The sequence below is a fragment of the Heterocephalus glaber genome, unplaced genomic scaffold, assembly GCF_053883595.1.
Source record: "Heterocephalus glaber isolate CG9 unplaced genomic scaffold, H.glaber_assembly_v1.0 deba00001509, whole genome shotgun sequence".
Taxonomy (NCBI): Eukaryota; Metazoa; Chordata; class Mammalia; order Rodentia; family Bathyergidae; genus Heterocephalus; species Heterocephalus glaber.
The window spans coordinates 9,027,198-9,044,623 of record NW_028258325.1 but is presented as its reverse complement, the minus strand read 5'-3'; the positions used below and the strand labels follow the sequence as shown (position 1 = coordinate 9,044,623).

Sequence of the window (17,426 nt, the reverse complement as noted above, 5' to 3'; positions counted from 1 at the left end):
GACGATAGCTACTTCTGCTTTTTTCAGGGTTCCCTTTACATGGAGTATTATTTTCCACTTTTCAATTTTCAGTCTATGAGTTTCTTTTTGAATTAAGTGTGTTTCTTGTATGGAGCATATTGTTGGGTCTTACTTCTTGACCCATTCTGCCAGTCTATATTTTTTTTGATTGGTTAAGTGAAACCATTAGCATTGATGCTTATAACTGATATGTATTGACTTATTCCTGTCATGACCTTTTCCTGTTGTTGGATTCTCTCCCTTTGCATTAAATTTCTTGTCTTGGCTGATTAATTCATTCGGCTGGGCTTCCTGGGGTTGTGATCCTCATTGTCTTTTCCTAGGATATTGTCTAAAATTTTTTGGAGTGCTGGTTTGGTGTTCAAAAAGTTCCTCAGGTCCTCTTTGTCCTGAAAGTATCTTATGTCTTCATCAATTTTGAAAGATAGCTTTTCAGGGTACATCAGTCTGGGTTGGAGGTTGTTTTTCCTTGGGCCTTGAAATACTTCACTCCATGCTCTTCTTGACTTGAGGGTTTGTGTTGAGAAATCTGCTATGATTCTGATGGACTTTCCTTTGTATGAGATTTGTTTCTATTCTCTAACTGCTTGTAGTATTTTATTCTTCTGTTGGGTTTCTGGAATCTTAACTATTATATGCCTAAGTGTAGTTTTTTTTTTTTAAGCATGGCTAGTTGGAGTCCTATTTGCCTCACTTATCTGTATGTCAAATTCATTTCCCCTGCCTGGAAAATTTTCTGCCATTACATCTGTGAACAGTTTTTTATGTCATTTTCACTATCTCCTGTTTCTTCATTGACTCTGATCAGTCTTATGTCATTCTTCTTTGCATCATCTAGCAGCCACTGGATTGATTTCTCATGGTCCCTTAATACTTTTAAGAAATTTTTCTTTTCTCGGTCACTGATTGCAATCCTATCTTCTACATGTGATATTCTGTCCTCACATTGGCTCATTCTGCTGCACAAACTTTCAGTGGAGTTTTTAAATCTCCTGGATATCTGTTTGCATCAGTTTTATGGATTCCATTTGTTTCCCATGCTGGGAGTCCATCATATTCCTCAGCTCCTCTCTTCTTTTGTCTGTGTCTGCTCCAGACTTGTTAATCATGTCTTTCACTATGGACACAATCCCTGTTATTATCTGAGAAATAATTTCTGATTTTATTTTTTTCATATCCTCTTTCTTTTCCAGTTCAGGGAGTCCAGGTTGTTGAGTATCAGATTGTTCCATCTTGTTACCCCTTGGAGTTGCTTTAGGTGATCTGGAAGTCTGGTTTTCAGGCTTGTTTATGTGTCTTCTCATTTCAATAGATGCAGCCTGCTGCACCTTTGTTGAGGTGACTCTGCTCCCCCAGGGGGCTTTAATTCTCAGCAAGTCTCAGAGAGGCCTTCTCTCTGCTGCTCACAACTGGATTGTTCACTTACCAAAATTTCTAGCAATTTAAAAAGAAATCACTATCAAGACTTATTCTATTACACTAATAGAAATAGATGAGAGAGGAGACATAATGGAAAGAAGACTAGGCTTAACATTTATTCCTTATTATATGACAAATATTGAGTTGAGCACTTATATGAAACATGGAAAACACTTATGACATCCATTACATGAAAGAGAGATTCAATATGTGATATACCCATTGTCATTATAACTGTAACCCAACTCATTATGTTCATGGGCATGAAGTATAAAGAAATTTTTTTAAAAGGCTTATTTTCTGAGTTAGAGAGGTAAACTGTTTTCTTTCATTCCTCAATTTTTTTCCTTTGATATTGCTTATGTAATAAAAGAAAATTATCCCACTTTGAGAAGAAATTTGTAATAAAACATAATTTCTAGTCTGAAAGAGTACAACCAAAGAACTTCCCAGTTTCTGAAAATGTTGAAAATAAACCATTTTATATTAAATGTTATATTAAAGGTTCCTGTTGTTGTTTTTCAAATTAATAGATGCACACCAATTCCAAGACTCCAAATAGAAACAGAATTTTAACAGTGTCCCAGCTTCCATTATTGTCCTCCTCTGGTTGATTCTACTCAGCAGACAGTGATCTTTTTAGAGCTGATCAGATTAGGACAGTCTGTGAAACACATTCCTTAGGGTTTCCCACCACACCTATAAAATAGCATGGGCCCCTCACTATGCTCCATTGGCCCTGCTGTCTCTGCTCCCCTCTTTCTCCACCCTCCCTTCTTCCCATCACCCCTTGGGTTTGCTGTGTTCTCCTGCTTGTCTCTCAAACAGGCTTCTTGCCCCCACCCCAGGGCTTCAACACTTCTTCTTCCACAGCCTTTACCTCTTTTCTTCCTAGTTTTGTCTCAGAATTGGGTCCTTCTCATCTATCTTTCAGTGTCTACACAAAGTGAGTGGGTGAATTAGAGATATTAATCTAAAAAAGAATCATTGAATGGTTGAAATCTTCTGATATTCTAGGCCCTGTAGTGGTCAGTCCCAGGATTCAAGAAGACTAGGATATGCTACAGAAGTTGGGACGTGAACTTCCCTTGATTATGGGCAGTGCTACTGGGGAGACCTGGAAGAGGAGTTGGAGTTACAGAGCGAGCACTTGTAGAACTAGGGGAAAGTTTCAAAGGGAAGCATCTGAGCTAAAGGGTGAACAAGAGTCAGGTAGAGGAGCAGTAAGACAAATTGTCCAGCCACAGAAACAAGAAAAGTTGTATCTTGTTCTGGAACTAGTAAAGGGTTAATGAGTCATGATCTTCTCAAGGTTTCATCCATAGCTCTGCTTGCACAGGCCAAGAAGCATGTAGCCAACTTAGGTAAGAGACAGGAAGTCAGGGATCTTAGAACAAGTGCTACATCCACACAAAGGTCAACAAACCAGGCACAGTGGTGGACACCTATAGTTCCAGCATTCTGGGAGGCTGAGGCAGAAGAATTGTAAGTTTGACCTCAGCCTGGGCAACTTAGCAACTTAGAAAGACCCTATTTCAAAATGAAAAATAAAAAGGACTGGGGATGTAGCTCAATGTGAAGGCTCTGAGGTCAATCCTCAGTACTAAGAGAAAGGAAGAAAAGGACTGAGGGATGGAAGGAGGGAGGGAAGGAAGAAGAGAAGGAAAAAAGGAGGGAAGGAAGGAAGGAAGGGGAGGGAGGGAGGGAAAGGAAGAGAGAGAAAAGAGAGAAAGAAAGAAAGAAAGAAAGAAAGAAAGAAAGAAAGAAAGAAAGAAAGAAAGAAAGAAAGAAAGAGAGAAAGGGAAATTTTGCATTCCTGTCTCCATAGACCTCCAAATACCCACTGCTGACTGAATTTCCTCCCATCTGAGAGGATTGTGGTGGATTCTAAGCCTTCTGAGTGAGGTCATAACCAGGCTCCTTTTTCCTTCTAGACTAATGAAGAGTGTGAGGTAGACCACCCTCCCAACCTACTTAGGGATGATGCAGCCTCCTAAATTTTTGTTTAATACCCAGGACACCAAGAGCAAGAGGACAGAGACCTGATTATGACATTGAAGGCTCTGCTCCCACCCTAGATGTGGCTTCTGAGCTGTGTGGACAGGAGGTGGACTGAGAAGGATGGGATGAGTTTTCTTTTGTGTGCTCTTCTTCAGGCTAAAGCTAAGTAGGGAGCCAGTGGGAGGAGTGCAGAGCAGAAGAAACTCCCTTCCTCCAAACAAGCAGTGGCTCTGTGACACCAGAAACCTGTCACTGCCCCCTGCCCCTTTCCCAGGAGTTCTCTGTCCATTCCCTGCTGTTTTCCTCACTTCCTCATGATCAGCAGGAACAAGAGAGCAATAGGATCACTCATCACCGGAGAGCAGCGTGTGCTGTTCTAGGAGTCTGATGTGTATTGACTACATTTTTCTCTTTTAAACTATTTTTTCTGTGTAATTCATATATTTCTTTATTATTGATTGATACATAAGAATTTTATATTTTTATCATGTAACACGCGATATTTTGAAATATATGTACATTCTGAAATGGCTAAATCAAGCTAGTTAACATATTTGTGACCTTGCGTACTTATTGTTTTGTGGTGAGAAAAGTAAAAACCTGATGTCTTGGCAATTTCCAGGAATCCTGCACTAACTCCCCAAAATGAATGTAATTATTATGTACTGCAAACATATACTAATAAAAATAAAGAATTTTTTAAAATATACAGTCATTATGAACTATAGATCTGTACAACAGATCTCTTGAATGTTTCTTCCTTCTGTCTACATGGAATTTTGTAGCTTTCAAACAACATTTCCCAATCCCCTACTGCTGGCCATGGCAATCAGCACTCTGCTTCTGCTTTTGTGTGTTTACTTTTTTCAGATTCTGCATGTGAGATCATGTAATGGTTGTTTTTCTATGCCCAGTTTATTTCACTAACCACAATGTCCTTCAGGTGTAGCCATGGTTTCATAAATGACACAATTTCCCTCTTTTTCAAGGCTAAATGTTATTTAATTGTGTTTAAATACCATACTTTCTTTATCAGTTCATCTACTGATAGGCAGGTTGATTCCAAATCTTGGCAGTTGTGAATAATGCTTCAATAAACACAAGACAGAAAATACTTCTTCTACGTACAGATTTCATTCTCTTTAGATATATATTCAGTAATAGGGTCATGTGTTAGCTTTCGTTTCATTTCTCTTGAGGAACCTGCACACTATTTTCTGTGATGGCTGTATTAATTTACATTCCAACCTTCCCTTTCCTCCACATTGTCATTACCCCTTGTTAACTTTCATCTTTTTATATAACCATTGTAGGTGCAGAGTAATAGCTCATTCTAGTTTTAATTTGCATTTTTCCAAAAACTAATGATGTTCAGACTTTTTTCATTAACATATTGGCCATCTTTATTTCATTGATGTATATTTATCTAAGTCTATTGCCAATTTTCTAATCAGATTATTTGTTTTACACTTTTAGTTGAGTCCTCACATATTTTGAATATTAACCCCTTATAAAACTTACGGTCTATGAATATTTCCTTCCTTCCCATAGATTGCATTTTTACTCTTTTGATTATTTCCTGACTTCAAAATATACTACAAAGTATGATAATCAAAATACCATGATACTAACATAAAAACATAGACCAATAGAACAAAATATAGAGCCAAGAAATAATCCCAGGCTCTTAGAATCAGTTGAATTTTGAAAAAGACACAAAGTTGCGAAGCACACATAATAGGGAATGGACAGTCTCCAATAAGTGGTGTTAAGACAATTGGATATCTACATGCATAGGAATGAAATTAAATTCTTATCTCATAGACAAAAATCAACTCTAAAAGGATTAAAGGCTTAAACCTACACTGAAACTATCACATTATCAGAGGAAAGCACAGGGACTGCCATGACTTTTTCCTGGATAATAACTTTTTTGGATATGATCCCAAAGCACAGGAAGTAACAGCACAGCCAAGGAAACAGACAACATATTCACTCTTTTAATCCTTTCACAACCCAAGCAGTTAGGGTTCATTATTCTTCCACTTGTACAGATCAGAAAGCAGAGACGGAAAGATCAACCAAATAATCCTGTCAGGAAAGGAATTTTAAAGTCTAGGGGCAGCTGAGTTTGGGGAAACCTGACTATTTCAGGCATCCTAGGAGGCAAAGGCAGAGCAGGGTGCTGGATGGTGCTATGCGTAGGGAGGCACAAAGCACACCGTGGGTACTGCAGACAAGCACTGCATGATTGGGTCATCAGCCACAAGACCCAGACTCTCCAGGCAAGCTCTCTCAGAAGGTCCGCATCACTGTGTGCACAAAACAATTTCCTGCTCATCTCACTCAACTTCTAAGGGGCCAAACCCACCTTTGAGGAGATGAAATTCAGTGGCAGTAGTCCTGCTTTATTGTTGCTGTTTTCTGAAACATGGTAATTGGCAAAGGAACATGTTGTGAAGGCTGCTCCAAACAGGGCTCTCAAGGGAGCAGCCCTTGCAATTACGGCTACTGTAGATAAAGGATACATATTCAAAGACATCGTCGTGAAAATCCAGATGAAGGGGTACAATTAGTGAAATAATAGAAGTTAATTTCTGTTTTCCTCTGTCTGCATGAAGGGGGTATATAATTAAGTCAAATCACCTTCACCCACTCACATGCATGCCGAGCACGTGCTTGTACACACACACACACACACACACACACACACACACACACATCGCCAAGCCCCCTCTGTATCTGTATTCAGAGCCACTTAGAGCAGAAGCCCCCCGACACAGATGATACTCCATTCTACATGGAACGGCACACTGTCTTTCCTCCCACACTCACCACTAGTTTGTGGTATTAGCTGGTTTCTTTGCTGGGAACCTAATGCATTGTTATCTTTCTACAGGTGATTTAGATATAGATGCCAGTCCTAACGACATCAAAAGGAGCTGAGCTTCTCTGGTCCTCTCCATTCCCTCCCCATGCAATGGGAATAATAATACAGAAGGACAGCCCTACAGTTACCCTTAACTTACAGAAGGAGACTTTCCCAGTGAAGACCCTACCAGCCATTGTAAATGAAGAGACCTTATCTCCTTGCTGTGGAATTGTCTAGGCTACACAAAGGGGATGATGTTCTTCTGGTCTGGTTCTTGCTTAGCTGGAAAATCAGCCTTAGAATGTTCTTAAACGAAAAGATCTGGCAAAGCTATCAGATCCTGAGCCTCAAAAGGTTTATGAGGACCAAGAGCCCTACCATGGGCTACTTAGAGGTCAGGACTCAGGTGTGTGGAGTCAGCCCTGTGAATGCAACATTAAAGTGGTGGCCACCCTAGGTTATGCCAGGGCTAGGTCCTTACACTTCATGCCCTGAGCACCTCCTTCACCTGCCTCTAGTCCCAGGCCTACTCCTTCTCCAAGCATTAAATTGTATTTCTCAGTGCTGCAGCATCCCTTACTGATGGGGTACACTCTGTTAGTACACTGCATTTGCCTCTGCAGTGTCCTGCCTCCATCCCAAATGGCCCAGCTAAGCTTCCACCAGTTAACCCATTTCTCATGCAAGTTCCTTTCTTCTCTTAAATTATTAGAGCTGGAGATTTTTGCATGTTTGCTGGATATGAGTGTCCTCTTTTTTTGGCTATGTATTATAGAGGCACTCGTGGCTCTAGGAAGTAAGAATATCAGCCAAGTTTCATATTAGGGGCATTTCCTCACTTTTTCTTTCATTTATTATCATCCATACCTGTGAGCCAGCTCCTAAACACACAGATTCTCATTTGTAGATTATCCCCTGTGGGATTTTTAGATGTTTGGTGTCTCTCCTTCTTGACCCATGGCACAGATGTAATATCTTTTCATGTTGTCAGGCAGAACCAATCTTTGGAAGCTGCAAATTATTATAATACTTGGATTTTTTAAATCCTCAACAACCTGAGAATCATTTTTCAGGATGGTATTGTCACCATAGAGAATGCCTGTGTTACAGAAGTAGTTCAGGAAGAAGGTAAACACACCCTCCTTACCTGTTGTTGATTTCTCATAGGAATAGTGGTCAAGTTCAATAGAGTGAGAAAACTTAAAATATCAGAGAGGCATCCAGAAGGACAGCATGGAGCTTCACTTTCCTTCTCTTTTCCCTAGCCCCACTGTTCCCTGTGAGAGCTTCCCTTGCTTAGCTCCCTTACAGTTCAATGGACGGCTCTAATCACCACTGGTCCAAAGTACCCCATTGCTATATCTCATCCACATCAGTTGTGGACTCATCCCATCATTTTCCTCCTGTGCACATCTGGTGTAAAGTGTTGATCCCATATGCCAATTTTGCCTATCATATGGACCTAACCTTTCTTTCAAGTGAAACACCCTATAATTGAGACTTGAGGCTGAGAACATTCACAAGATCCTTTGGCTCTAGTTCTAAAGCCACATTAGCCAATCATTTACTTGTATAGTAAAGCTAACAATATGATGTGCCACTCACCCTTTGTGTTATTTTCTTACTTGGTTCTAAATCCAAGAAGAGAAAATAATGGTTTGTCCTTTATAAGTCTTTATACTAATCAGTTTTTCATCACTTCAACAAAATAGCTGAGGTAGTCAACTTAAAAATAGGAAATGTTTTATTTTGCCTTTCAGTTTTGGAGGGTTTACTCTGGTTATTTGATCCTGTGGCCTTAAGCCTGTGGTTAGGCAGCACATCATGGCTGGGAGTACATGGTAAAGAAATGATCACTTCACTGTGGTCAGAAGGTAAAAGAGCAAGGAAGAGGAAGAATCAGGGTTCAGATATCATTTTCAATCCCACACTCCTAAACAGCTAACTCTACCCACTAAGCTCTTTACATTTCTACCACTTCCCAATCACATCAAACTGGAGATCAATACTTTAACATGGGGCCCTTTAGGGAACATCCCTGATCTAAACACTGGTTATCCTCTAAGACTCAATCACATAGCTTCATCATACAGGTCATAGGCTGTAGACATCATGGGTCTCATCCGTTGTCCTCAACGTAGAGTGTCATTAAACATTTACTGAATGATTGATGCCTAGCTAGATGGGTCAAATATTTCTTTGAGCTTTGAACTATAATTTTAAAAATATCTATTCCAAAAAAATTAAAATAAAATAAATTAATTAAAAATTAAAAATTAAAAATATCTATTCCAATCTTGACTCTGAGATAAGTTAGCTTTGTGCTCCTGAATAAGTTACACCCTTAAGTCTAGTCCTCAGTTTCTCCATGTGAGAGATGAAGCGAATCTCTACACACTCAAGATTCTTTCTATCATTTTCAAATTATGGAACATAGATGCAGAAATATAATATGATCAAATTGTTAAAAGGAGGGGGTGGCAGTCATGAAAGGAAATCCCATGGAATACTCATGGTTCTGAGTCATAATTTGTCACTGAATGATATCATTACTTCCCAATCTTTTGGGACCTGGATGTGCACTCTTAAAACTTTCTGAAGAATCTTGAAGTAACTAAAAGAGGAGAACATGTGTGAAGAAATGAATGAATGTGATGGGGGAGGAGAGAGGCAGAAAATGGTGAGATGGTCAGAAAGAGACCCAGGCTGAGAGATTCAGGGAGTCAGAGAGATGTAGACAGAACACAGAGAGAGAGAGCTCAATAGTAAGACCAGGAAAAAGAAGAAACAAGACAGAAAAACAAAGACAGATAGACAGACAGACACACACACACACACACACAGAGAGAGAGAGAGAGAGAAACAGAGGCAATGGAAAGATAAATGGGAGACAGAATCACAAAGATAAAAAGAGATAGAAACAAAATAGAGTAACAAAAAGAATAAAAGAAAAAGAGCTTCCAAGACAGAGACAAAAAACAAGAGAAGAGCTCAAGAATTATTGATAACATATAGTTATTGAGATCTCCAAGCGAAATAGAATAAAATAATCATTTTTCTAACTTTCTCAAATTATCTTCCTTACTAAGATTTTGTCCCTCCCAGGTATATTGAGTGGGATGGAGGCTCGGCTCCCTCCTGCCTTTGTTCTCCTCTAATGATCTGCTTATGCAGAAAAGAAAGTCATTTGAGTACTGGGTGCTGTAAAATGCTCTCTTGCCTTCATTTACAATGTGCTAGAACATGACGTTCCTCTGGAGGTTTTGTGTAGGAGAGAGTCCCTGCAGCCAAGAATAGCAGGGGCTGCCAGCCATCCTCCTGAAACCACAGCACAGCCGAGAGTGGGAGCACATTCACACTTCAACTTCATGAGTTTGCAACTTCCATTTAATAGGCCCAACAGTGCCAACAGCAAACAAATCCACCCCTGGTCTAGAAGCAGGCCTGCCCCCAGACAGCACTACTAAGAAAGCACTTGCTTAAATTATGCATCCCAGAGCCTGACCATGATTCCACATACTGCAAGTATTTGTGGATTTGTCAGTTCCCACCAGAAGCCTATGAATTCCTCAGAGGCAAGGGGATTTTGTTATTCATCTTGGCTTTTCTGAACTTCAGGGGCTCACCAGTCAGATGGTACTTTGTTCAATTATCTCAAGTTGTGGTTTAGCATCAGCATCAGTACAACCATCACTTTTCTTGTATTTGTTTCTTTGACCCCATGATCTTGCCCAACCTTTTCTTCCCTTTCAGTATCCAAGAATCTACTCTCATGTCTACATTGAATTTCACACCTGTGCATCCATGAACATGGTATGTGCTATCACACTCTTATCTAAATGAAATTGTGGCATAGATTCTATTGTACCTTGTACTAATTGCATTCTGGAATAAAAGTACTTAGCATAATGCCTGACATTTAGAGGCTGCTTCATAAGCTTTTTTGAATAAGATAATGTTTTGATTTCCATTTTATTACTTTTCTTACAGCAATGTATGACCAATGAGTGAGGTTCACACACATATCTTCAATGCTTCCTATAACTAGTAGGAAGGTATACACTTCTCTGACATTCTGAGTGTGCCTAAGTGTCTTAGTTACTTTTCTTGTTACTGAGACAAAATATTCAACACCCACCTTTTTGCAATGCTGAAACAAAATACCAGACATCCAAAGTTAAAGGAAGAAAAGTTTATTTCAGCTCACAGTCTGTAGAGGTTTCAGTCTATAGTCAGCTGGTTTCAAGGCAGGACAGCATGGCAGAAGGGCATCTCAGAGGAGAAACAGCCCATAGTGGCAAGCAGAAGGCAGTGAAGAAGCAAGCAGTAATAGTGAAACAGTCCTGCCTTTCCCTTTTATACCATCCAGGTGGTACAAGCCTTTTTGGTGGTGGTGTTAATCCAGGGTAGACTTTCCAATTATCCACACCCAGAACTATGCTAATACCAATCAGTGTTCTAACTTAGTAACACATACCCTTAATCCCAATATCATACACCCTAGGTCCATCTAGCTGTGAAAAGCCCCATCTATGACTACATGAGGCTTTGAGGGAACATCTAGGTATAAGACATAATACCAAAAAAGATTTCACTTATCTTGGGACTTCCCAGAGCAAAGCAGAAAACTCACTGACATTGAAATTGGAATCTGGATATTGGTCTTAGAATCTTTGGATCTATACATTGGTAGCTTGGGGGATCACAATTTTATTATTTCTAAAACAGGGACAACAAAACTTATCTTGCTTTCCTGTCAATAGGGTCAAATAAGCTAACATTTGGAAAGATTTTAGCAAAGTTTAAAAAATAAATTCTCTACCCTTATTTAGGTTGTCTATACTGTCATTAACTCTGGGGGAAATAACAATGAGTTGATTGTAAGCTCTATGGGGAATAATGGGCAACTACATAGTAGGCACTTCATCAATATTTTCTGAATAGGCCAATGGACTTGACTGTCTCTTTTCCTCTTTCCATTCAAATACCTGCTTGGCTTCTTGCTGTTCATTTTTGTCTTTTTTAAGCTAAGCTTTTATATCCTTGATCTATCTAGAGGGGAAAACATCATCTTTCTCATGACTTGCATTACTCCATTGAATATGAATAGCACTTAACCTCTGATCTCATCAACCTCACTGTCTTTAGGACTCAAGTTCTTTGGAGATTTTGACCACATTATCTTCCTTTCTTCAAACTCACATCTTCATATCAAATCAATGGAGAAAAATATCTGTACACCAGCCATGAAAGACCAAGAAATACATAATGTACACTGGTAGCTAAGATTTAAGGGTAAACACTGTCTTGGAGGACTTAGAAATGTGTCAGAAGACTTAAAGGGCTTCCCCCCGAAAGGAAGAGATACAGAAGAAACTTGATCAGAATTCATCCCACCACTATGGTGTCCCTTCCCAGCATTTTGGTCTCATGCATGGGACAGGGCTCTGTCCCTTACACTTCCAAAGAATCTTCCTATAAAGGAGAAGCCTTCTAAATAGCTAGAGAATTCCTAAGAAGCAGCACTGCTTTGTTTGCTCTGACTACTTTCCTTTGTATTCCCTAAGAATAAAAACAGCTTCAAAATTCAAGCTACTTTTAAGTCTAAATTTTCAAACCTTTGCTGTTAATCTTTTCTTAATTGACATGGATTATATTCCTAATTATTAATGGAAGTATAATTTGGGGGCTTAATTAAATGCTAAAATCATATTTCTGTCATCAAAAATGGTTCTAGATTTTTTTTTCTAATGAGCTGTTTATTCTGTTGATAACTACAATGTGGACAAAGGAGGAGATTCAAAAACAACTTTAAAATAGTCAAAAAGAAATAGCTTTTCTATTGATAAAAATAATAACCTCGTGTACAGCAGGGGGTGGTAAGAAAGCCTAAATTTATTGCTGCTGTGTTGAATGTGCAAATGTCACTTTCTTAAAAAGGGAAAATTCATTTTTAAGGCTGGTTTAGCAGCCAGAATCTCTGACTGTCTGCATAATATTGGATTTTTTAAGGCTTCTATGATGCCCTGGGGTGTGGTGTTTTGCATGCAAATTGCACTTATATAATGGTAAAGATGTTACATAAGGAAAGATGAACACCAAAATCTTACCATTTTATTCTTTTGCATTCTCCATTACAGTAGTTCTAATCATTACTTTCAGCTAGCATGTAGGAGCACCTACTGTATTTTAGGTGCTCCTATAGGTTTTAAATCTCATGACAATCATTTAAAAGAAGTAAAATCATCTGATTTTTGTGCATGAAGAAACTGAGGCTCTGAGAGTTCAGATGACTCAGCCATATGTACAGAAGGAGTATGGTCACTGTTCTGTACTAGAGCTTCTCAAACTAGGGGATGAATAGAATTTCCAGAGGACTTGTTAAAACAGACTGCTAGGCCCTCACCCAGAATTAATGATTCAGTGATTCTGGGATGGAACCTGAGAGTGTGCATTTTTAATAAGTTCCTAGATCATGCTTATACTGCGGGTCAGAGGCTCCCACTTGGAAAATTACTGCTCTACAACATGGTAACTTTTCTTCTGACTCTTAAACTTCAAAGCTAGAAGGAATTCCAAGAGATCTTTCAATCTGCATGATTGCTCTCAGGAAAAACACTGGTTATGCCTGTTTTATAGACTAGTCATTAGAGAATTGCTGTGGGCAGGACAGAAAGGAAACACCCTGCCCAGAGCCAGACAGGTGGTAAAGACCAAGCTATTCTCATTTATCATTAGGTTGACATTTAGCAGATAAGATACTTTTAAAATATGAACACGTCTTGTGAGCTAATTCCTTCTGCTCTTAGGCCAAGAAACAATGGGAAATGAGTTAGCATTAGAGGCAGTCCCTTCCAGGGACAAGGAGTGAGACCCAGCCCTCCCATAATGGGGAGGCAGGAAGGGGAGTGAAGGAGAAGGGGGTGGGAGACAAGAAGCATTTTGCCTCTGTATGTGTGTCTCTGTCTCTCTCTCTGTCTGTCTCTCTCTCTCTCTCTCTCTCTGTGTGTGTGTGTGTGTGTGTGTGTGTGTGTGTGTGTGTGTCTCTGTCTCTCTCTCCATATATATATATCTTGTATCCATGAGGTGATGGCCCCCAAAGCCTCATGTGTTTGGAAAGAAATTGTGTCTTGGGGCGGTAAGGCTGGCTTGTTGTTAGGAGGCAGAATCTGCTCAGAGGAGTCACTGGGGACATGGCCTGGAGGGATCTCCCTCCCTGACTCCTCACTTCTGTTTTTCTGCTTCCTGGCTGCCATGAGGTAAGCAGCTTTCTTCCACCCAGGCCGTATCCCCATACCACCAATCATGCAAAACATGAACCAAAATAAACCTCTCCTCCTTTAAGTTCCACATGTCAGGCATCTCAAATAACTAAGGCAAGAGCAGTCAATGATGGCAGGTGGTCTCCAGGAAGTTAGAACCTAAGAGTCTCTGTTCACCCTGAAGCTGGCTTGTTGTGGTAGTTAACTGTGGTGTCAATCTGCATAAGAAATACCCAGCTGTCTGGTTCAGCACAGTTCTGGGTGTGGATGACAGACCTACAGAAGAGGGAAGGCCCACCCTGGTTGAAGTGTCACCAACCAATAGGCTTGTAGCCTGGATGGAATAAAAAGGAAAAGAAGAAGGAAGTATCACTTCTGCTTCTTTAAAGGAGCTCCAGTCTTCAACATCACCTTTGGACATCAGTCTCCAAGCTTCTACTGCACAACTCTTCAGCTTCCTGACAGAAGCTCTCGTGGAACTCTGCAGTGAACACCAGGCCTTTGACTTTCAGCTTGGTCCTTAGGCTCTCCAGTGTGCAGACAGCCCTTGTGCACTCTTCCAGACCTGACTTTGTAGGTGGCCATTGTAAGCCTACCTTGCAGATCCCTATATATATTAAATCTGTCCGTCTAGTGAACATTGGCTGATACACACACTGAACTCACTGTAGGACCCTGGGTAATGTCTGTATCCAGATTGCCCTTAGTCTGTGCCCTTAGTTTCCTGCCTGAAATTCTGATACAGTATAACCTTCATGGTGGGAAATAAAAATACATATTTATAACTAGTGTGAACTTAAAGTTTATTCTTCCTGATTTGTTCTGTTTTTCTGTCTCTATGCTGATCTCTCATTCTTTATCTGTTCTCTCTCTCTCCCTCTCTGTCTCTCTCTCTCTCTCTTTCTGTAAAGAGCAAGTATCTTCCACTGCTAATTCCCACCTTGGATTGTTAAGTGGGCAGAATTATTTGGAAAGATGTCAGAAGCACACTGTGTGACTAGAATTGGTAGCTTGGGCTGTTTTGAGAAAATATCATATAGTGGATGGTTAATCATAGAAATCTGTTTTCTCACAGTTCTGGAGGTTGAAAGTCCAGGATCAAAATGCTGCCATTATTGGTTTCTGGTGAGGACCCTCTTCTTGGCTTCTTGACAGCTGTGGTCTTGCTGTGTCCTTTCTTCTGTGCTGATAGCAAGGGAAAAGAGAGAAAGAGACAGAGAGGGAGAGAGAAAGAGACAGAGAGGGAATGAGAAAGAGAGAGACTCTTGTGTCTCAGTCTCCTATCACATGGACACCAGTCCTATCAGATTAGAGCCTTGGTTAGTCTTTATTATCACTTTATAGACTTCATCTCAAAATATAGTTATATTTGTGGTCAGAACTTTGACATATGAATTGAGGAAGTCCAGTGTAGGCCATGCAGTGATCCAAGTCAATCCGTGAGCCGTTTGGATCTCTCATCTTCATGTATAGAATGACAAATTTGGGCCAAATGATCTCATATCTCCCTATCTAAGGTAATTTTAGCATATTCTTCCCCTGGGAGCCACAACAATGTTTGGTGCTGTTCTGATCATCTTCCCCAATGCTACTTTCTCTTTCTCTTCCATCTGACTCCAGAGGAGAGGTGGGATTTCCCACCATTGCCAAATGCACTCACACTCCCCTTGGAAGAGCAGAGATGAAAACCCCAAACACCTCCTGCACACACCAGATGAACGGTGCCAACAGTGAGTGATGAGGAAGTTCCGAGTCAGCAAGCAGAGGAGCCTAAGGGCACTCAGTAGCTCTCAGATGATAGACCCAGGAGCAAAGAGCAACATGAGTCTATCAAACACAAATCACGTCACGGAAAATGGATCAGCCTTGGGATGAACTTTATAAATGAGATCATGAAAGGGATAGAGTGGCTTTGACGTTGTAGGCCTAAGGGACACTGAGAGCTATAGCCTGGTATAATCATGAGATTGGCAGGCTTAATGGAGAACACAGTTATAGTTATACACGAAGATGTAATTTTGCAAAGAAAAAAGTTCGCTATTAACTCAAAAGTGCTGCACGCGGAGATCCATTTTACTACTTTTACATGAAATAAGTATCGGTGGCCATGGTTCCCATACTTAGTGTCTTGATGCCCGACACAGACAAGTCTGAATGTGTTTGTTTGGAGGGTGTGACCTGGCATAGGTCAGCGTGAGCTTCTTGCTCAGCAGTGACTCCGTTGGTGGTGGAGGAGTGTGCAGGGATGGTCCTGACTCAGTGCAGATAACAGAGGAAAAACAGGGCCTCAGATCACATGAGTCGTTCCTTCTCTGGTCCTTGCTGGCTCCTCGGGCCTTATCTCTGTATGGGGCAAGTATTTAGCTGATATTCACTGATTTAACCATTCTAGTACAAATGCTTTTGTACGAGTGGATAAATCATTTCAGCAACTGCTTGTTAGTTTTAGGGGACGAAAAGGCAAAGAATACTGGACTCTTCAAATGGAGCACCGAAAGGGAGGCATGTTACTGCAGCGTATTCCTCTGGATTTCTTCCATTCAACTCCTGCATCCTGTAGCCTGCCTGTTGATCACCATCTGAGCATGAACCTCGGGTCTTTATGTCATTTCTGTTTCTCTTCTCTTTGGAGCTGTTGACTGCCATCCCTCTTCCTTGCCACTTTGCTGAACCCTCCTCCCACACTGGTTTCCTCTGCCCCCATGCCTACATCTGCACACCAACTGTGCCAGCCTGCCCAAGTGCGGTGTGTCCTTGTCCATGGAGTGCTAAGTGAGCACCTATCCCAGGCATTTTATGCATAGCTCATTCCTGTGGGTTCATGTTACCCAGAGGCCCTGCTTCTGACTGACTCATCTCCCTCTCTCTCTGCTAAGAGATCAGAGATCTCTGAAATTTTAGCATGTGAATGGTTAAAGCTCCTTTCTTCTGGTGTCATCTGGGACTAAGGGTATGACAGTGTCTTCTGCAACTTTTATACCAAGGGAGTAGCTCTATCTAGCCAATTATTCTCAAACCTCGTCTTTGATACTTTTCTCATTTCTGGGAGAAAATGCCCAATACTCAAAGTTAAAGGAAGAAAGGTTTATTCAGCTCACAGTCTGTAGAGGTTTCAGTGCATAAGCAGCTGGCTCCAAGGAAGGGTGGCATGGCAGAGGGACAGCACAGAGAAACAGTTCATGGTGGACAGAAGGTAGCAAAACAACAAGGGATGACCACAGCTCTTTCTATCCCTTATATCTTATCCAAGCTACTTAGGGTGGGTAGAACTCACACCCCTTAATCCTAGTGCCCTTGAGCCTAGCATTGCACCATGAATCAGTCCCAGGGTCACACACTGTAGATTCAGCCACTTTTGAAAACACCTCACCTATGACCACAGGAGACTTTGGGGATACATCTAGACACAAGTCATAACAAAGCCTTACCCCTTTTTCCCATCTTCATGCCTGAATTGGGCTTGTCTGATGACACATTGGGACCCTTCGCTATCAGTATCGAAGGAACCACCTTTGTCATCTACTTTCATCTCTATAACATGCTAAAACTCATTAATTTGATACTTATATATAAACTTTCCAGTGTACAAGAAGAATAAAAATGGAGTCACTGGTAACTATTCTCTAAACATATTTTAGGCAGAAAAAATAGTGGACTAACTACAATGTCCTATTTTAAATCAGTAGGTTAGGGAAAGCCTGATATAGCCTCAGTGTGCCTATTATTCCTCCCAAATGCATCATTCTAATGCTCTGGCTGCTTGAATGAACTGCTTGTGCAGTGCTGCTTTGGAGTTTATCCATGTCACATTGACAATAAGATTTTAAAATACTGTATACAACATGGGGGAT

The 17,426-nt window shown here is 40.6% G+C and overlaps 1 protein-coding gene across 1 annotated transcript in view; it reads right to left on the bottom strand.

Moving 5' to 3' along the window:
- Positions 1-17,426, bottom strand: part of LOC110349690 (uncharacterized) — a 339,954-nt gene that overhangs the window by 222,529 nt on the left and 99,999 nt on the right. Inside the window, exon 5 of the mRNA XM_087187378.1 lies at positions 5,813-14,760. The gene's annotated coding sequence lies outside the window, so the exon portion shown is untranslated. The remainder of the gene's footprint in view (positions 1-5,812; positions 14,761-17,426) is intronic.